Source organism: Hyperolius riggenbachi, chromosome 11, assembly GCF_040937935.1.
Source record: "Hyperolius riggenbachi isolate aHypRig1 chromosome 11, aHypRig1.pri, whole genome shotgun sequence".
Classification (NCBI taxonomy): Eukaryota; Metazoa; Chordata; class Amphibia; order Anura; family Hyperoliidae; genus Hyperolius; species Hyperolius riggenbachi.
In genome coordinates this window covers 111453411-111474668 of record NC_090656.1, presented here as the reverse complement: position 1 = coordinate 111474668, position 21258 = coordinate 111453411, and the positions used below count along the sequence as shown (strand labels likewise).

General features: G+C 49.9%; 1 protein-coding gene across 1 annotated transcript in view; it reads right to left on the bottom strand.

Annotated features, from left to right (window-relative positions):
* INS (insulin) overlaps positions 1 to 7134 on the bottom strand; it is a 40465-nt gene extending 33331 nt beyond the window's left edge. Inside the window, exon 1 of the mRNA XM_068259639.1 lies at positions 7089 to 7134. The gene's annotated coding sequence lies outside the window, so the exon portion shown is untranslated. The remainder of the gene's footprint in view (positions 1 to 7088) is intronic.
* Between the last annotated feature and the right edge of the window lie 14124 nt (positions 7135 to 21258).

The window sequence follows — 21258 nt, the reverse complement described above, 5'->3', positions numbered from 1 at the left end:
GTGTCTTACTTTAAGGTTTATCAATAATTACTCCCCTGTTAAACTGTTTTTCATTATTTTATTTGCATTGGGTGCCTCTTATCCTGTTTGCAGTGAATATTTACCTTTGTTAGGAGGTTTTTTTTTATTTAACCTTTTAAACATATTTTATTAGCATTTGATCACCTCAATCATCAGAAGTTGAAAGGCCAAGTGAGGGCGGTACTTCCCTATATGCAAAATTATTGGTTGCTCATCTAAGCAACCAAGATTTGTTAACCACTCTTGCAACTTTTTGTCCTCCATCCATACCCTATGAATCATACTACACTATATATTTTTTTAGAAACCATGTTGACACTCTCGTTTTACAAGTGTACAGGTTATAGGTCACATTAAAGGTGAAAAAAAAAATAGAAATTATTAAATTATGGTAAAAAAAAACTTCAGACATCATTTTATTAAAGATGTGTATACTTTTTATATCCGTAGATCCATAGAAGCGCAAGCGCGCAAAACGGCCGTAAGGCTCCTCACCCCACGCACCCACCGCATCCACAGTCACTCATGGTATGTGTCACAATCTTTTTATGCGCATTGATGTATTGCACTTTGCTATGGACTTTTGAATAAAAAGAATGACAGCAGTGCCGGCGCTCTCCTCCTTCTCTTTGCATATAGATACTGCTTTTGCCTGAGCGCGCTGAAGATTCGCTGCTTGCATATCTAGTGTGGCTGTGCTGCCCTCTCCTTCTCCCTGCTTTGCAAAACGGTGCTGCAGTGCCAGCATTTCTGCTCCTTCCACTCTATGACCTTTCAACTACTTTTTATATCCACTGCACATTTGGGTGAGTCTAATCATGCTGCATGTCACTTTAGGAAATAGTTAAAGCTGTCTCTGTTTGGCTGCTTGACAACACATGCACTGTGAATTGTACTGAGCCAATCCAACTAATAGGTACATCTCCACATTATTTACTCAAGAAGTGAAAGGTACAGTTAGCAAATCAAACATGCCAGCTGCTACCCAGTACCCAATTACTTGGAAGCCGTTTATTAATCAGCAGCCCGACAAGCGATGGGTGCTTAGTGCATGTGATTTACCAGCCACTACTTGAAAGTTGAGGAAGTGCAATTCGCTTGGATTTAACCAGGTCATACATTCTGTGGTATGTAAAAAGCTGCAAATGGGGAAGCTTGTAAGTACTTAAAGAGACTCTGAAGCGAGAATAAATCTCGCTTCAGAGCTCATAGTTAGCAGGGGCACGTGTGCCCCTGCTAAACCGCCGCAATAGCGCCACTAAACGGGGGTCCCTTCACCCCCAAACCCCCCACTGCGACACTTGGTCGCAGGCTTGGTCGCTCCTGGAGGCAGGGCTAACAGCTGCAGCCCTGCCTCCATTCACGTCTATCAGCCGCGCATCGCCGCCTCTCCCCCGCCCCTCTCAGTGAAGGAAGACTGAGAGGGGCGGGGGACAGGCGGGAGATACGCGCTGACAGACGCGCATGAGGCAGGGCTGCGGCGGTTAGCCCTGCCCCAACCAGGAAGCGCTCCCCCGCTGCACGGAGGGGGATTTGGGGGTCAAGGGACCCCCGTTAAGCCGCGGGATAGCGGCGTTTTAGCAGGGGCACACGTGCACCTGCTATATATGAGGTCTGAAGCGAGATTTATTCTCGCTTCAGACTCTCTTTAAAGGGAACCTAAACTCAGAGGGATATCGATGTTTCCTTTTAAATAATACCAGTTGCCCAGACAGTCCTGCTGATCTCCTTGGCTCCAGCAGTGGCTGTATCACACACCTGAAACAAGCATGCAGCTAATCCAGTCTGACTTCAGTCATAGCCAGTGGCGGCTCCAGCTTCCGATTTTTGGGGGGGCTCAAGAGGGGCACAATGTCTGGTAGGTGGGGCTCACGGGCACAGGACAAAAAAAATTTATATCTCCTCAGAAATTGTCAATGACAATTACATGCTATAAAGTGCATGCTACAGATACACACCTTTCAGTTTTTTTTTGTTTTTTTTTATTCTAACAAGAGAAAGGAGAGAGAGAGAGAGAGAGAGAGAGAGAGAGAGAGAGAGAGAGAGAGAGAGAGAGAGAGAGAGGAGAGAGAGAGAGAGAGAGAAAGGAGAGAGAGAGAGAGAGAGAAAGGAGAGAGAGAGAGAGAGAGAGAGAAGAGAGAGAGAGAAAGGAGAGAGAGAGAGAGAGAGGAGAGAGAGAGAGAGAGAGGAGAGAGAGAGGAAGGAGAGAGAGAGGAAGGAGAGAGAGGAGGAAGGAGAGAGAGAGGAAGGAGAGAGAGAGAGAGAGAGAGAGAGAGAGAGGAGAGAGAGGAGAGAGAGAGAGAGGAGAGAGAGAGAGGGAGAAAGGAGAGAGAGAGGAAGGAGAGAGAGAGGAAGGAGAGAGGAAGGAGAGAGAGAGAGAGAAGGAGAGAGAGAGAGAGAGAGAGAGAGGAGAGAGAGAGAAAGGAGAGAGAGAGGGAGAGAAAGGAGAGAGAGAGGAAGGAGAGAGAGAGGAAGGAGAGAGAGAGGAAGGAGAGAGAGAGGAAGGAGAGAGAGAGGAAGGAGAGAGAGAGAGGGAGGAGGAGGAGAGAGACACTCCCACACGTTAAAAAAAATAAAATTCAAACTGTTAACAAGCAGATCTTACCTAACGCTTTACACAACTGCGTTCTGCGTGCTCTCAGTGACTTGCAGATAATTTTGCTGACTGCTGGGCCGCAACCGAAGGGAGCCAGTGCATGTGCTCACTGCTCAGAGAAGAATCAGTGCTGGTTGGCAGGTGAGACACCACAGCAATTGGCCTGCAACAAAAATGGATGGAAACTGGTAAAACTGTGGCAAAGCAGGGGCCTGTTGTACAATGGAAACTAAAGATATAAAACTGGTCCAATGGATTGGCAGCTGTCGAAATTTATAACGTGTGACCTATTCTGGTATAGTAAACTTCTGGTAGTGGGCTGAGCTGGAGGCCCCAGGGCAGCTCAGGCCTGGCTGGTGGTGGGATAGGGGGCCCAGGGCAGCTCAGGCCTGGCTGGTGGTGGGATAGGGGGCCCAGGGCAGCTCAGGCCTGGCTGGTGGTGGTGGTCGGATGGGGGGCCCCAGGGCAGCTCAGGCCTGGCTGGGGTGGTGGGATGGGGGATTCCAGGGCAGCTCAGGCCTGGTGGGAAGGCCTCAGGCCTGGCTGGTGGTGGTGGGATGGGGGGGCCCCAGGGTGGGCAGCTCAGGCCTGGTGGGAAGGCCTCAGGCCTGGCTGGTGGTGGTGGGATGGGGGGCCCAGGGCACCTCAGGCCTGGCTGGTGGGAGTGGGGGGCCCCAGGGCAGCTCAGGCCTGGCTGGTGGGAGTGGGGGGCCCCAGCAGGGCAGCTCAGGCCTGACTGGTGGGATGGGGGGGCCCCAGCAGGGCAGCTCAGGCCTGACTGGTGGGATGGGGGGCCCCCAGGGCAGCTCAGGCCTGACTGGTGGGATGGGGGGCCCCAGGGCAGCTCAGGCCTGACTGGTGGTGGTGGTCGGATGGGGGGGGCCCCAGGCCTGGCTGGTGGTGGTGGGATGGGGGGTTCCAGGGCAGCTCAGGCCTGGTGGGAAGGCCTCAGGCCTGGCTGGTGGTGGTGGGATGGGGGGCCCCAGGGCACCGCTCAGGCCTGGCTGGTGGTGGTGGGATGGGGGGCCCCAGGGAGGGCAGCTCAGGCCTGGTGGGAAGGCCTCAGGCCTGGCTGGTGGTGGTGGTGGGATGGGGGGCCCCAGCCCAGGGAGGGCAGCTCAGGCCTGGTGGGAAGGCCTCAGGCCTGCTGGCTGGTGGTGGTGGGGGGGCCCCCAGGGCAGAAAAACAATTTGGAATTAGTTGACGACTGGCTGGCCTGGCTGGAGAGGACAGCCACCGGCGCACCGCACCCACCTTGTTGTCGGAGTTCCGACTTTCCAAGTCCTGCTGCCTGGCTGGCCGTCCTGTCAGCTCCAGCCTCCTCCAGTCCACTCCCGAGCTGTGCCGTGCGCTGTCTGACTGTCCGAGTCCGACCCGGTCTGTGTGGGTCGGTGCCTGGCCTGCCTGCCTGGGTGGGGGTGTGTGTCACTCACACTCGCACTGCGTGACTGGCCTCAGTGGCCTTACTGGCCTGGCGTGCCGCGGCGCAGAGAGAGTGGAGAGTGTGACGCAGGGCGGCAACCGGCTGCGCGGCGGCAAGTGTCACGTGACGCACGCCGGACGTGAGTGACACATCACACTCACACATTTTATAACGCCGTGGTACCTCCCCCTGGGGCGGGCCGCTCCTCTCCCAGTGTCCAGCCAAGAGTGACCCCGCCCTTCTCACCACGCTTTCCTAGTAACTAGCCCGGAGTAACCCGCCCTTCTCCTAGTGTCACCACTGCTCTCCCAGTCCCAGAGTAACCCCGCCCTTCTAGCGTCTACTCCTTTTCCAGCCCAGAGTGACCCGAGGTCGGGTCGGAGCGACACTTGCGGCAGCCGGCGTCGGGGGGGCTTTGAGGGGGGCTAATGAGTTGCCAGCTGGGGCTGAAGCCTGGGTAAGCCCCAGCGTGGCGCCGCCACTGGTCATAGCACCTGATCTGCATGCTTGTTGAGGGGCTGTGGCTAAAAGTATTAGAGACACAGGAGCAGTAGGAGAGTCAGGCAACTGGTATTAGTTTAAAAAGAAAAATCCACATCATGATCAGTTTAGGTTCCCTTTAAGAGAGCTGAAAAAGATTTGAGCCTTTGGCCATCGAAAAGATCTGTAAAGGAATTGATATTTGCAGCATGCCTCTGTGATAGATTAACCACTTGAGGACCACAGTCTTTTCGCCCCTTAAGGACCAGAGCCTTTTTTTCCATTTAGACCACTGCAGCTTTCACGGTTTATTGCTCGGTCATACAACCTACCACCTAAATGAATTTTACCTCCTTTTCTTGTCACTAATACAGCTTTCTTTTGGTGCTATTTGATTGTTGCTGCGAGTTTTACTTTTTATTATATTCATCAAAAAAGACATGAATTTTGTCAAAAAAATGACTTTTTTAACTTTCTGTGCTGACATTTTTCAAATAAAGTTAAATTTCCTATACATTTGAGCAGGAAAGTTATTCTGCTACATGTCTTTGATAAAAAAAAAAACATTCAGTGTATATTTATTGGATTGGGTAAAAGTTATAGCGTTTACAAACTATGGTGCCAAAAGTGAATTTTGCCATTTTGAAGCATCTCTGCCTTTTCTAACCACTTGTCATGTTTCATGAGGTGCTAAAATTCCAGGATAGTATAAATACCCCCCAAATGACCCCATTTTGGAAAGAAGACATCCCAAAGTATTCAGTGAGAGGCATGGTGAGTTCATAGAAGATTTTATTTTTTGTCACAAGTTAGCGGAAAATGACACTTTGTGACAAAAAAAAAAAAGTTTCCATTTCTTCTAACTTGCGACAAAAAAAAAAATGAAATCTGCCACGGACTCACCATGCCCTTCTCTGAATACCTTGAAGTGTCTACTTTCCAAAATGGGGTCATTTGTGGGGTGTGTTCACTGTCCTGGCATTTTGGGGGGTGCCTAATTGTAAGCACCCCTGTAAAGCCTAAAGATGCTCATTGGACTTTGGGCCCCTTAGCACAGTTAGGCTGCAAAAAAGTGCCACACATGTGGTATTGTCGTACTCAGGAGAAGTAGTTTAATGTGTTTTGGGGTGTATTTTTACACATACCCATGCTGGGTGGGAGAAATATCTCTGTAAATGACAATTTTTTGATTTTTTTTACACACAATTGTCCATTTACAGAGATATTTCTCCCACTCAGCATGGGTATGTTTAAAAATACACCCCAAAACACATTATACTACTTCTCCTGAGTACGGCGATACCACATGTGTGGCACTTTTTTGCACCCTAACTGCGCTAAGGGGCCCAAAGTCCAATGAGTACCTTTAGGATTTCACAGGTAATTTTGCGACATTTGGTTTCAAGACTACTCCTCACGGTTTAGGGCCCCTAAAATGCCAGGGCAGTATAGGAACCCCACAAATGACCCCATTTTAGAAAGAAGACACCCCAAGGTATTCCGTTAGGAGTATGGTGAGTTCATAGAAGATTTTTTTTTTGTCACAAGTTAGCGGAAATTGATTTTAATTGTGTTTTTTCACAATGTATCATTTCCGCTAACTTGTGACAAAAAATAACTTGTCACAAAAAATAAAATCTTCTATGAACTCACCATACTCACCATACTTTGGGGAGAATCTGAGGGGTGGGGGGGTGATCAGGAGGGAGCAGGGGGCAGTTTAGGTTTAAAAAAAAAAATAGCGTTGACAGAAAGTGACAGGGAGTGATTGATGGGTGATTAGGGGGGTGATTGGGTGCAAACAGTGGTCTGGGGGGTGGGCAGGGGGGGGGGGTCTGAGGGGTGCTGTGGGTGATCAGGGGGCAGGTTGGAGGGAATCAGTGTGCTTGGGTGCAGACTAGGGTGGCTGCAGCCTGCCCTGGTGGTCCCTCGGACACTGGGACCACCAGGGCAGGAGGCAGCCAGTATAATAGGCTTTGTATACATTACAAAGCCAATTATACTCTTTACATGCGGCGATCCGGGTGCTAGTAACCCGGCGACGCTTCCGAACGGCCAGCGGGTTACAGCGCGAGGGGGGCGGAGCCAGTCGCCGGCGGCTGATCGCGTCACGAATGACGCGATCGCCGCATAACCACGCTTGCCGCCGCCTCCGCCGATGGGCGTATTGCGGTCGTTTAGGCCCAGTCTTTGCCGCCGCCCATCGGCTGGGGGCGGTCAGCAAGTGGTTAAGGTTAGGAGTAAATTGTTGAAGGACATATAAATGAATAAACAGACAGTGAGTTGAGGTGGAGTCTGGAAGATACTTAATAAAGTGTTCCCATGCCCTTTGTGTAGCTAGAATAGAGGGCTATTGAGAGGTAAACAGAGGTGCACCAAGAGCTATGTTCAAAAGGATATATCTAGGGAGGGAACCTAATAGTTTACAGGTAGTCCTCGGTTAACGAACGAGATAGGGACTGCCCGCTCGTTCTTAACCTGAATCTGTCCTTAAGTTGGGACAGCCACCTTTGTCCCCGTTTAAAATGCAGAGTTATTGCAGCGCAAGGTAAATAGAGGACATCTCACCTGATCCCCGGCGGTAGAAGGTCCCCTCGTGGTGCCCGCAAGCAGCGCAGCCCGTCCTCTCGCTCCGTCCACTGTTCCCCGGCGGCTTCTGGCTTCAAATGCGGCGCATAATGACGCAATCAGGAAGAGCCCCCTAGCAATAGAAACAAAGCACCACAGCTGCAGCCACTAGGGCATGCTCTATAGGCCGCCAGGAGAAAAGTGTGATATAAATGTTATTTGTCTTGTCTACTTTTTCTCTTTTATTGAGCATAAATGGCTTCAGTTAGTACTGTTGTGGTACAGTGGTTAGGGTGCTTGCCCACCACACAGTGAGACCCAGGTTCAAATCCCTGCCAACGTGAGTTGGCTTTTATGCTACAAATTCTTAAAGGGAACCTAAACAGAGAAGGATATTGTGAGGAAATGCGGAAAAGCCGCCGCGTGTGCCAAGAGCTAGGCGGCTGACTCCGCGTCCTACGCGGCGGTTTGAACGCGTCTGGTTGTGTGGTAGAACGCGGAGAAGCTGCCGCATGTCCTGACAGCAAAGCGGCTGTTTGCATGCAGCAGCATGTGCTTGGTGTGGCTGGGTCTGTTAGTGCACCTAGGCAGATGGAGAGCTATGCTCGCGCGGGCCTGAATTCAGGACCTTTATACCTGCAGAGGAAGTGTCAGCTGATCAGGAAGGTCAGCTGATTCCTGCAGGACTCATGATTGGCTGAATGGTTCAGGCGGGGCAGCAGAGTCCAGCAACTATATATTCTGCTGCTTATTCAGTTGCTGGTGGTCTGGCATTGCGATCACATACGTGGAAGCACCCAGATCCGTAGTCAGGTCCGCAAGTGTGCCGGGACCAGCTGGAGCTGTAATACTACACTTAGCTAGTTTCTGTTGATAGCTTAAAGTACTAGTTTGATTGTGATGATCTGTTATGACCTTTTGCCTGCCTGACTATCCTCCTGAACTCTGATCTTGTACCTCGATATTTCTGATACTCTGTTGCCGAACCCCGGCTCGTCCTTAGACTCTGCTTCTGCCTACTGATCTTGTACCTCGATATTTCTGATACCCTGTTGCCGAACCCTGCCTGTACCTGACTCCGCCTTTGCCTCTTGATATTGTACTTTATCTGTCCGTGTGTGTACGACCTGGCTTGTCCGACCTCGAGAACCGACCTCACTGTTGGAGGCGGTTCCCCGTTCTATCAGTGACACTTCCTCCAGAGTGTTACTTTTAGACAATCCTTCCTATTCGCAGCCTGACTCCTCCCGTCTTGGAGAGTCCAGGTCTTCGGAAGGAATCCGTGCAGTATACCTTACTGCGCTGAGGCTTAGTCCTCAAAGTGTTACTGTTACACCAAACACTACATTCTACTCAGGTGAACAGAGGTTAGCTGGAATATTGGATTATCGGTGATACTGCAGATCACTTATAATCTGGTATACATCTGTATTCCCAGTGATACTGCAGATCACCGGTAATCAGATCCTCTCTGTGCTTCACCAATCGTTACAGAACGCCAGACCAAAAAACAGATGGACGCACGTGCTGACCCTCTGACTGTGCTTGCCACTTCGGTGGATAGCATCCATCAAGCACTGGGCCAGCACAAAGCCTTAATTGATGCCCTATCAGGCTCTGTGCGAACCCTTCAGATGTCAGTTGATTCGGTGCGATCCCCTCCTAGTGATGACATACGTATGCCCGTACCTGATAAATTTTCCGGCCACAAGTCTGACTTTCGGAATTTTAAGAGTAGAGTGTTATCATATTTTGAGCTGAGACCCCGATCCTCGGGAACTGAGACCCATCGGGTCATATTTATTAAGACCTTACTAACTGGTGACTCCCAGACCTGGGCGTACAATTTGCCGGCCAGTGACTTAGCCCTTACCTCGGTAGAGGAATTCTTTAAAGCCATGGCAGTGATTTACGACGACCCTGACCTTGCTGCGACCTCTGAGCGGAAGCTTAAGCTTTTGTGGCAAGGCAGGGGTTTCCAGTCGAAGATTACGTGGCCGAATTTCGTAGGTGGTCAGTTACGGCCAGGTTTGACACCTATGCCCTGTTAGATTACTTTCTGTCTGGGTTGTCGGATGAGGTCTCCGACCTAATGTTAAGCCAACCCGAGCCCAAGACAGTCGATGAGGCCATCTCGTCGGCCATTCGAATCGACCGTAGGCTACGCCATCAGAGACAAACTAGGGGCAGTCATCGTGTCAGGGTGACTTCCTACGCAGCACCTCCTGCTGCACCCCTAGTAACTCCATCTCCTGCTGTCTCATCGTCTCCGGTCTTGCCGCCACCTGAACCGATGCAGATCGGTCGATCTAAGTTGACCCAAGTGGAGAGAAGACGGAGAATGTCTGAGCAATTATGTCTATACTGTGGTGAAGGGGGGCATAGGGTACGAGACTGTTCCATTAAACCGGATAAAAATAAGCCGGGAAACCCTACCGCCTAGGAGTTGTAAGGGGTGACACCCTGGGCGCCCAACTCACACCCCTAAAAGAAAGACGTTTGCTCCTTCCTTGTACGATTACGTGGGGGGACAAATCTGAAGCCACAGAGGCCTTTCTTGATTCAGGCTCCGCGGCTAACTTTATGAGTTCAGAGTTCGCAGAAAAGTTGGGCATTCCGCTCACCCCAGTAAGACCACCTATCCAGGTTACTGCTGTGGACGATTCCCCGCTGCAAAGGGACCGTCCGCTGTCTCAGACACCAGAGGTGGAAGTCACTATTAGGGTTCTGCATAACGAAAGTCTAAGTTTCTTTGTATAACACATGACCAACTCCACAATTGTTTTGGGTATGTCCTGGCTGCAGCTCCATTCGCCACAGATTAATTGGGCTGCTGGACAATTAACTAGTTGGTCAGACTTCTGTTCCCAACAGTGTCTAGGGAAGGTGACTTTAGGTCAGACCAAGTTTCATGTGGAGGGTGTTCCCGAGCAATACTCCGAGTTCTCGGATGTATTCTGTCCCAAGGCTGCTGACAAGTTACCACCTCATCGTCCTTTCGATTGCCCCATCGATCTCCGTGCCGGTTGTATGCCCCCTAGGGGTCACCTGTATAATTTGTCTGGACCAGAGAAAATAGCGATGCAGGAGTACATTCGTGACAATTTAGCCAAAGGGTTCATTCGCCCCTCCCGGTCGCCTGCAGGGGCCGGTTTCTTTTTTGTTAAGAAGAAAGACGGAGGGCTTCAACCTTGCATCGACTACCGTGGCCTGAATAAAATCACGGTGAAGAATCGTTATCCGTTACCATTGATAGACGATTTATTTACGCAGGTCACGAACGCCAAGATCTTTTCAAAATTAGATCTGAGGGGTGCATACAACCTGATCCGCATTAGAAAGGGCGATGAATGGAAGACGGCCTTCAACACTCCCGACGGGCATTACGAGTACTTAGTGATGCCCTTCAGGTTGTGCAATGCGCCAGCCGTCTTCCAAGAATTAATCAACGAGGTATTCAGGGAGGTGTTGGGTAGATTTGTGCTAGTATACCTTGACGATATACTGATCTATTCCAACAACCTCTCCGAGCACAGGGTCCATGTTAAATTCGTGTTGGACAAATTGAGGCAAAATATGCTGTATGCCAAGGTGGAGAAATGTATTTTCGAGGTGACCACTGTCACATTTTTAGGGTATGTGATTTCCACCTCAGGCTTGTCAATGGATCCTGCCAAGGTCACAGCTGTCCTGGAATGTCCACAGCCAGTGGGGTTGAAGCCCCTGCAGAGATTTTTAGGTTTTGCGAACTACTATAGGAGGTTCATAAAGGGGTACTCCACGATAATTGCCCCTCTCACCAGTCTCACAAAAAAGGGGGCAGATACCACCCACTGGTCTCCTGAGGCTGTGGCAGCCTTTTCGCACTTGAAAAAACTGTTTTGCTCAGCGCCTATTTTAAGACATGTAGACACGTCCTTTCCCTTTATTGTGGAGGTTGACGCTTCGGAGGTTGGGGTAGGGGCGGTGCTGTCTCAGCGGTCAGGGTTACAAGGCAGATTGCATCCATGCGCTTATTTTTCCCGTAGGTTTTCTCCGGCAGAGAAAAACTACGACATAGGCAACCGGGAACTTCTGGCCATTAAATTGGCATTTGAAGAATGGCGCCACTGGTTGGAGGGGGCAGAGCACACGATCACGGTTTATACTGATCGCAAAAATTTGGAATACATCGAGGGGGCTAAGAGACTAAGTCCCCGACAGGCCCGTTGGTCTTTATTTTTTACGAGATTCATATTTATTATCACGTACACTCCAGGCAGCAAAAACATCAAGGTAGATGCCCTGTCCAGATGTTTTTCGAATTAGAGACAGCACAGCCCCCCGCTCCTGAGTCCATCATCCCGCAAAGGCTGGTATTAGCAGCCACAGAGACCTGGGAGGATTGGACAAAGGCTTTGGGTCCCTTTCAGCAGGATGTCCCTGAGGGAAAACCAGAGGGGGTTTTGTTTATCCCACTGCCTTTTCGTCTACAGGTCTTACAAATGTTTCACGCCCATAAGAATGCTGGTCACCCTGGTGCTGCCAGAACGCAGGATCTGATTGCCAGGTGTGCTTGGTGGCCTTCTATGGCAACAGACTGCAAGGAGTATGTCAGGGAGTGTGCGGTATGTGCCAAGAGTAAACCCTCCCGGCAGGCACCTGTCGGTACCTTGCAGCCTTTGCCTGCCCCGAGTGAACCATGGACCCACTTGTCCATGGATTTTGTGGGTGAACTCCCCAGGTCTGAAGGCATGTCGGTCATTTGGGTGGTAGTCGACCGCTTCAGCAAAGTGGCCCATTTCGTGCCCTTGAAAGGACTCCCCTCGGCCCAGGAATTGGCCGACCTATTTATCGTTCACATTTTCCGGCTGCACGGCATTCCGGAAAACATTGTGTCCGATCGGGGAGTCCAATTCATCTCTAAATTCTGGAGGGCATTTTGCCACCAAATGGGCATGAAGCTGTCTTTCTCGTCAGGCTACCACCCACAGACCAATGGGCAGACCGAACGTATTAATCAGTCTTTAGAACAGTTCTTAAAGGGAAGGTTCAGGGAGGGTGGGGAAAAAATAAAAATCAATTTCCACTTACCTGGGGCTTCCTCCAGCCCGTGGCAGGCAGGAGGTGCCCTCGCCGCCGCTCCGCAGGCTCCCGGTGGTCTCCGGTGGCCGACCCGACCTGGCCAGGCCGGCTGCCAGGTCGGGCTCTTCTGCGCTCCAAGTCCTTGTACTTCTGCGTCCCACGCCGGCGTCATCGGACGTCCGCCGGGCTGTACTGCGCATGCGCAGTAGTTCTGCGCATGCGCAGTACAGCCCGGCGGACGTCCGATGACGTCAGAGCGCCGGCGTGGGACGCAGAAGTACAAGGACTTGGAGCGCAGAAGAGCCCGACCTGGCAGCCGGCCTGGCCAGGTCGGGTCGGCCACGGGAGACCACCGGGAGCCTGCGGAGCGGCGGCGAGGGCACCTCCTGCCTGCCACGGGCTGGAGGAAGCCCCAGGTAAGTGGAAATTGATTTTTATTTTTTAGGCACCCTCCCTGAACCTTCCCTTTAAGATGTTACGTTGCGGAGACACAGAATGATTGGGTAAAGTTTCTGGCTTTTGCAGAATTCGCACAGAATAATTTGAAGAGCTCCTCTTCTGGTTTTTCTCCATTCCAGATTGTGACAGGGAGGTCGCCCAAGTTCTCCCCGCTGCCAGTTGCCTCTTCTCCGTTTCCCGCACTGGAGGATTGGCAGAAGTCACTCAGGGGCAATTGGGGAATTGTTAGAGAGAATTTGCAGAAAGCGTTCCAAAGTCAAAAGGGTCAAGCGGACAAGAGACGTTCCATGGAATGGAAGTTTCAGCCAGGGGATTTAGTCTGGGTGTCCACACGTCACTTGACTCTGAAGCAGCCATCTGCCAAACTGGGCCCCAGGTTTGTGGGTCCATTTTCTGTGACCAAGAAGATCAACAACGTCACTTATGCCATTGATCTTCCTGCCAGCATGCGGGGCGTAAGGTTGTTTCACGTGTCCCTGCTCCACCTCCTGTGATGGTGGAGGACCAACCCGAGTATGAGGTAGAAAAAATCTTAGATTCACGCATTGTACAGAACTCAGTACAATATCTGGTGCATTGGAAAGGGTATGGCATTGAGGAGAGACAATGGGTACCTAGGAGCCGCATGCATGCGGACGAATTAAGGAAAGAGTTTCACGCTTTACATCCCGAGAAACCTGGTAGGAGTTGTCCGGAGTCCACTCCTCGGGGGGGGTACTGTGAGGAAACGCGGAAAAGCCGCCGTGTGTGCGAAGAGCTAGGCGGCTGACTCCGCGTCCTACGCGGCGGTTTGCACGCGTCTGGTTGTGTGGTAGAACGCGGAGAAGCCACCGCATGTCCTGACAGCAAAGCGGCTGTTTGCATGCAGCAGCATGTGCTTGGTGTGGCTGGGTCTGTTAGTGCACCTAGGCAGATAGAGAGCTATGCTCGCGCGGGCCTGAATTCAGGACCTTTATACCTGCAGAGGAAGTGTCAGCTGATCAGGAAGGTGAGCTGATTCCTGCAGGACTCATGATTGGCTGAATGGTTCGGGCGGGGCAGCAGAGTCCAGCAACTATATATTCTGCTGCTTATTCAGTTGCTGGTGGTCTGGCGTTGCGATCACATACGTGGGAGCACCCAGATCCGTAGTCAGATCCGCAAGTGTGCCGGGACCAGCTGGAGCTGTAATCCTACACTTAGCTAGTTTCTGTTGATAGCTTAAAGTACTAGTTTGATTGTGATGATCTGTTATGACCTTTTGCCTGCCTGACTATCCTCCTGAACTCTGATCGTGTACCTCGATATTTCTGATACTCTGTTGCCGAACCCCGGCTCGTCCTTAGACTCTGCTTCTGCCTACTGATCTTGTACCTCGATATTTCTGATACCCTGTTGCCGAACCCTGCCTGTACCTTTGCCTCTTGATATTGTACTTTATCTGTCCGTGTGTGTACGACCTGGCTTGTCTGACCTCGAGAACCGACCTCACTGTTGGAGGCGGTTCCCCGTTCTATCAGTGACACTTCCTCCAGAGTGTTACTTTTAGACAATCCTTCCTATTCGCAGCCTGACTCCTCCCGTCTTGGAGAGTCCAGGTCTTCGGAAGGAATCCGTGCAGTATACCTTACTGCGCTGAGGCTTAGTCCTCAAAGTGTTACTGTTACACCAAACACTACATTCTACTCAGGTGAACAGAGGTTAGCTGGTATATTGGATTATCGGTGATACTGCAGATCACTTATAATCTGGTATACATCTGTATTCCCAGTGATACTGCAGATCACCGGTAATCAGATCCTCTCTGTGCTTCACCGATCGTTACAGATATGGATTTTTCCTTTTAAAATAATACCAGTTGCCTGAATCGCCTGCTGATCATGTGTCTCTAATACTTTTAGCCACATCCCCTGAACAAGCATGCAGATCAGGTGCTCTGACTGAAGTCAGACTGGATTAGCTGCATGCTTGTTTCAGGGTGTGATTCAGCCACTATTGCAATCACAAAGATCAGCTGGACTGCCAGGCAACTGGTATTGTTTACAGGAAACATCCATATCACTCTCAGTTAAGGTTCCCTTTAAGCAACCTAATGTTTCTATTGCATTGAGCATAAATGGTAAATGCTAGGCCAGCTTCAGTTAGTACTGTTGTGGTACAGCGGTTAGGGTGACTTGCCCACCACACAGTGAAACCCGGGTTCGATTCCCAGCCATGGTATGTAAACTGGTTTTTGAAATAGTTTAATTCCCTGGCAGATGAGACTCTCCTCCCTCCGGTAGGTTCCCTTTAAGCAACCTAATGTTTCTATTGCATTGAGCATAAATGGAGGAGGAGGAGGGAATAGGTAGAAGGGTAGAAGGGTGGAGGGTGGAGGGTGGAGGGAGGAGGGACCCACAAGAGGCTAATTAAAATCTCCCTAGCAGAGTGTGTAGCAGCTGTCCCATAACTAATTAGTGTAGGCAGACAACTGAGTCAAATGGTATAAGGACCTTGCTTGGAGGAGGGAGGGGGGCGGGCCTCCAGCAGTGATGTGTATTTCACTCAATCAGGTGTGCCTCCAGGTATTAGAGCCCTTGAAACATGGTTTCTATAATTTTTCCAGCCGGTAGAATTTTTAAAAATTTTCAAAGTTCGCCTCCCCATTGAAGTCTATTGCGGTCCGCAAACTTTTTCGCGAACCGAACCTTTCGCGGAGGTTCGCGAACCGAAAAACGGAGGTTCGCGACATCTCTACATGTGAAGCCAGAAGCCGCCGGGGGAACAGTGGACGGAGCGAGAGGACGGGCTGCGCAGCTTCCGGGCAGCACGAGGGGACCTTCTACCACCGAGGATCAGGTGAGATGTCCTCTATTTACCTTCCGCTGCAATAACTATGCATTTTAAACGGGTCAGAACAGGTAGTCCCCGGTGGGCGTGATGTCATGCGACGGGGCGGAGCTAAGGTCGCGGCATTCGTATCGGCGGGTCGTTCGTAAGTTGGACATTCGTAACCCGGGGACTACCTGTACTCTCAAGAGATACATAAGGCTTAGTAGAATCCGGGTTCCACTAATGTCTGGCCATATCCAAAGCTGCAGGTAGTAATAAAAGGAGATACACGGAGCCCCAAATCCCCACATTTCTTAAGAAGTACCATTACGTCATATGGGACTCTAGCTTTTTTGCCATTCCATATAAAGTGATTTATGCATCTTTTAAGGTCATTTAAAGGGACTCCGAGCAGTGCAGAAACTATGGAAAGATGCATATCATTTTAAAGCTCTCTTTCGCCTCTTTCCAATGATATATAAACCGCCGCCCTATGCCTTTTAGTTTTCGCTATTTTCGTGATTGAAATTGCCACGGCCGCGAATTCAATCGCGAAGATATCGAAAACTAAAAAGCGTAGGGTGACGATTTAGGTGTCGCCAGAAAGAGGAGAAAGAGAGCTTTAAAATGATATCCATCTTTTTATAGTTAGGTTGTATTACACAGGGCGACTTTTTCCTAAAGTCAGCAGCTCCATTCTGCTGAATGGAGCTGCTGACACTGGGGAAAGTGTCATCCTGTGTAATACAAGTAACTATGGAAAGATGGATATCATTTTAAAGCTCTCTTTCTCCTCTTTCTGGCGACACCTAAATCGTCGCCCTACGCCTTTTAGTTTTCTCTATTTTCGCGATTGAGATCGCGGCCACGGCAATTTAAATCACGAAAATATCGAAAACTAAAAGGCGTAGGGTGGCGGTTTATATATCATTGGAAAGAGGAGAAAGAGAGCTTTAAAATGATATGCATCTTTCCATAATTTCTGCACTGCTCGGAGTCCCTTTAAGGACTTACGCACTGGGAACTGTAAAGTTCTAAAAAGATACAAAATTTTAGGGAGAAGAACATCTTGAATGCTACTGAACATTCGGACCAAGATAGCCAAAATTTAGACATAGACGTGCACTCTGTCTTGACAGTGGATATTAAAGGGATAACGTTGTTCTTGAAAAGGTAATCTGACTTATGAGAGTTTATCCCCAAATAAGGAACTTCAGAGGCAGCCCAGGGAAATTTGAAATTGTCTGATATGCTCAATTTCAGAGAGGGAGGAAATCTATGCAAAAAATCTTGGGACGCAAATTCAACGTATAATTAACAGCCAGTGCAGGGTTAAAGCAAAACAGTTAGTTATAATTAGTTTCTGGTACAAATGCACTGGCAATACTGAAAAGTGAGTCCAGTTCCATAAGCTGATTGGTTTACAGGCTAGCTAATGCAGACATGTAAAGCAGGTTCAAACCACATTCATGCTTAGTGCTGGTAATCAAAGATCGCTGCTAGTAGGCAAAACAAGATGGGGGCGAGACTGATGAGGGCTATCACATCCAGCATGTGTCACACCAGCAATCCGACAAGTTTCTCCGAACTTTCGGCTTCCTCAAGGGGGCATGCATAATTGCATCATTTCAGACACACTATTTCACTCCAAGCCTGGCCAATTGGGCAAGGTCCAACTGCCCCCCACTCACTCAGAGCGGTGAGGCAGGGCAACAGGACACAACACCAGCAAGCAAAGAATCACAATTGCGTCCATTTCATCACTGTCAGCCCACCCGGCCGCTTGGGATGGCAAGGGAGGGAATGAGGACAGAACAAGGGAAACAAGCACAACTGCCGGCCTGAGAAACCACATACATGATATAAACACTATCCCATGGCCATCAAGTGCAAGGCCCAATCCTAATAAAGATTGTTAATAATAAAATATATTACAAAAATGTAAGAGATGTACTCAATTTTGTCAGATACTATATTTATAATATACATGTATATACCGTTGATGTCGTGCTGACTCTTTTATGCTCCTGACCTTGATAGGACCAGGCCTTTTTGTGATTTATGCTGAATAATTTCCTTCTTCCTGCACACGTTGTAGGAAGATATACTATATATTTTTGGCTTAATCTTCAGTCTGCTACTTATACTGCAATTCCCTGGGATAATATAATGCTCCAGCTCACTTCATAAAATGTTGCTTTTATTACAAGCTTTTGATTTATAGTTCAGTATTTGGCAGTATATTATACATTATCTATTTGTAACTGTATCACTTGATTTGTAAATATTTTGAGAAGAAAATAGATCCTCTGAAGGAGAGGGCTGTAAGTGTGGTGGAGGTTTATTGTGTTTTCAAATGAACAATCTTTCATACACATCTTTGAAACACATAAAATAAAAGACAAGTATAGCTTAGTACAATACTACCCAAATACCTCTATAATAAAAAACATGTCCAACCTGTATGCAAGAATATCACCAATTTCACTAAACTAGTGTGTGTGTGTGTGTGTGTGTGTGTGTGTGTGCGTGCGTGCGTGCGTGCGTGCGTGCGTGCGTGCGTGCGTGTCCATCCCTGCCACCCCAGCCGTCATACACTGATTGCTATTATAACTAAGAGGCGCCACAGGGCCCACACCCTCCCCAACACCTTAGGGCTCTTTCACATCAGAGCTTGCGTTGGAGAACGCTCAAAGCATACGTTTTGTTGTATGCATTTTAACTACTTCCCGACCGCCGTATAGACAAATGGCGGCCGGGAAGCAGACGCCGCAAGGACCGCCGTATTGACAAATGGCGGCGGTCCTTGTTTGGGCATGGGCGGAGCGATCGCGTCATCCGTGACGCGATCCTCCGCCTCCGCCTGTCGCCGCTCACTCGCCGCAACATCCCGCCGGCCATACGGAAGCGCCGGCGGGATGTTAACCCGACGATCGCCGCATACAAAGTGTATAATACACTTTGTAATGTTTACAAAGTGTATTATACAGGCTGCCTCCTGCCCTGGTGGTCCCAATGTCCGAGGGACCACCAGGGCAGGCTGCAGCCACCCTAGTCTGCACCAAGCACACTGATTTCCCCGCCCCAGATCGCCCACAGCACCCATCAGACCCCCCCCTGCCCACCCCCGAGACCCCTGTTTGCACCCAATCACCCCCCTAATCACCCATCAATCACTCCCTGTCACTATCTGTCAACGCTATTTTTTTTTATACCCCCCCCCCTGCCCCCTGCTCCCTCCTGATCACCCCCCCACCCCCCAGATTCTCCCCAGACCCCCCCCCCAGACCCCCCCCCATGCACTGTATGCATCTATCCCCCCTGATCACCTGTCAATCACCTGTCAATCACCTGTCAATCACCCGTCAATCACCCATCAATCACCCATCAATCACCCCCTGTCACTGCCGCCCATCAATCAGCCCCTAACCTGCCCCTTGCGGGCAATCTGATCACCCCCCCACACCAATAGATCGCCCGCAGATCCGACATCAGATCACCTCCCAAATCCATTGTTTACATCTATTCTCTCCTCTAAACACACACTAATTACCCATCAATCACCCATCAATCACCCCCTGTCACTTTTACCTATCAGATCAGACCCTAATCTGCCCCTTGCGGGCACCCAATCACCCGCCCACACGCTCAGATTGCCCTCAGACCCCCCCTTATCAATTCACCAGTGCATTCATTACATCTGTTCTTCCCTGTAATAACCCACTGATCACCTGTCAATCACCTATCACCCATCAATCACCCCCTGTCACTGCCACCCATCAATCAGCCCCTAACCTGCCCCTTGCGGGCAATCTGATCACCCACCCACACCATTAGATCGCCCGCAAACCCGCCGTCAGATTACCTCCCAAATGTATTGTTTACATCTGTTATCTTCTCTAAACACCCACTAATTACCCATCAATCACCCACCAATCACCCCCTATCACTGTTACCTATCAGATCAGACCCTAATCTGCCCCTTGCGGGCACCCAATCACCCGCCTACACGCTCAGATTACCCTCAGACCCCCCCTTATCAATTCGCCAGGGCATTATTTACATCTATCCTTCCCTGTAATAACCCACTGATCACCTGTCAATCACCTGCCAATCACCTATCACCCATCAATCACCCCCTGTCACCCCCTGTCACTGCCACCCAACAATCAGCCCCTAACCTGCCCCTTGCGGGCAATCTGATTACCCACCCACACCAATAGATCGCCCGCAGATCCGACATCAGATCACCACCCAAGCGCAGCGTTTACTCTCCTCTAAACACCCACTAATTACCCATCAATCACCCCCTATCACCACCTGTCACTGTTACCCATCAGATCAGACCCTAATCTGCCCCTTGCCGGCACCCAATCACCCGCCTACACGCTCAGATTACCCTCAGACCCCCCTTTATCAATTCGCCAGTGCAATATTTACATCTGTTCTCCCCTGTAATAACCCACTGATTACCTGTCAATCACCTGTCAATCACCTATCAATCACCCATCAATCACCCCCTGTCACTGCCACCCATCAATCACCCCCTGTCACTGCCACCCATCAATCACCCGCTGTCACTGCCACCCATCAATCAGCCCCTAACCTGCCCCTTGCGGGCAATCTGATCACCCACCCACACCAATAGATCGCTCGCAGATCCGACGTCCGATCACCTCCCAAGTGCAGTGTTTACATCTGTTCTCTACCCTAAACACCCACTAATTACCCATCAATCACCCCCTGTCACTGCTACCTATCAGATTAGACCCCTATCTGCCCCTAGGGCACTCAATCACCCGCCCACACCCTCAGAATGCCCTCAGACCCCAGCCCTGATCACCTCGCCAGTGCATTGCTTGCATCTATTCCCCCCTCTAATCACACCTTGAGACACCCATCAATCACCTCCTGTCACCCCCTAGCACACCTACCCATCAGATCAGGCCCTAATTTGCCCCGTGTGGGCTCCTGATCACTCGGCCAAACCCTCAGATCCCCCTCAGACCCCCTTCCGATCACCTCCCCAGTGCATTGATTGCATCTATTTTCCCCTCTAACCACCCCCTGAGACACCCATCAATCACCTCCTGTCACCCCCCTAGCACTCCTATCCATCAGATCAGGCCCAATACAACCTGTCATCTAAAAGGCCACCCTGCTTATGACCGGTTCCACAAAATTCGCCCCCTCATAGACCACCTGTCATCAAAATTTGCAGATGCTTATACCCCTGAACAGTCATTTTGAGACATTTGGTTTCCAGACTACTCACGGTTTTGGGCCCGTAAAATGCCAGGGCGGTATAGGAACCCCACAAGTGTCCCCATTTTAGAAAAAAAGACACCCCAAAGTATTCTGTTAGGTGTATGACGAGTTCATAGAAGATTTTATTTTTTGTCAAAAGTTAGCGGAAATTGATTTTTATTGGTTTTTTTCCACAAAGTGTCACTTTCCGCTAACTTTTGACAAAAAAATAAAATCTTCTATGAACTCGTCATACATCTAACAGAATACCTTGGGGTGTCTTCTTTCTAAAATGGGGTCACTTGTGGGGTTCCTATACTGCCCTGGCATTTTAGGGGCCCTAAACCGCGAGGAGTAGTCTAGAAAACAAATGCCTCAAAATGACCTGTGAATAGGACGTTGGGCCCCTTAGCGCACCTAGGCTGCAAAAAAGTGTCACACATGTGGTACCGCCGTACTCAGGAAAAGTAGTATAATGTGTTTTGGGGTGTATTTTTACACATACCCATGCTGGGTGGGAGAAATTTCTATGTAAATGGACAATTGTGTGTAAAAAAAACCAAACAATTGTCATTTACAGAGATATTTCTCCCACTTAGCATGGGTATGT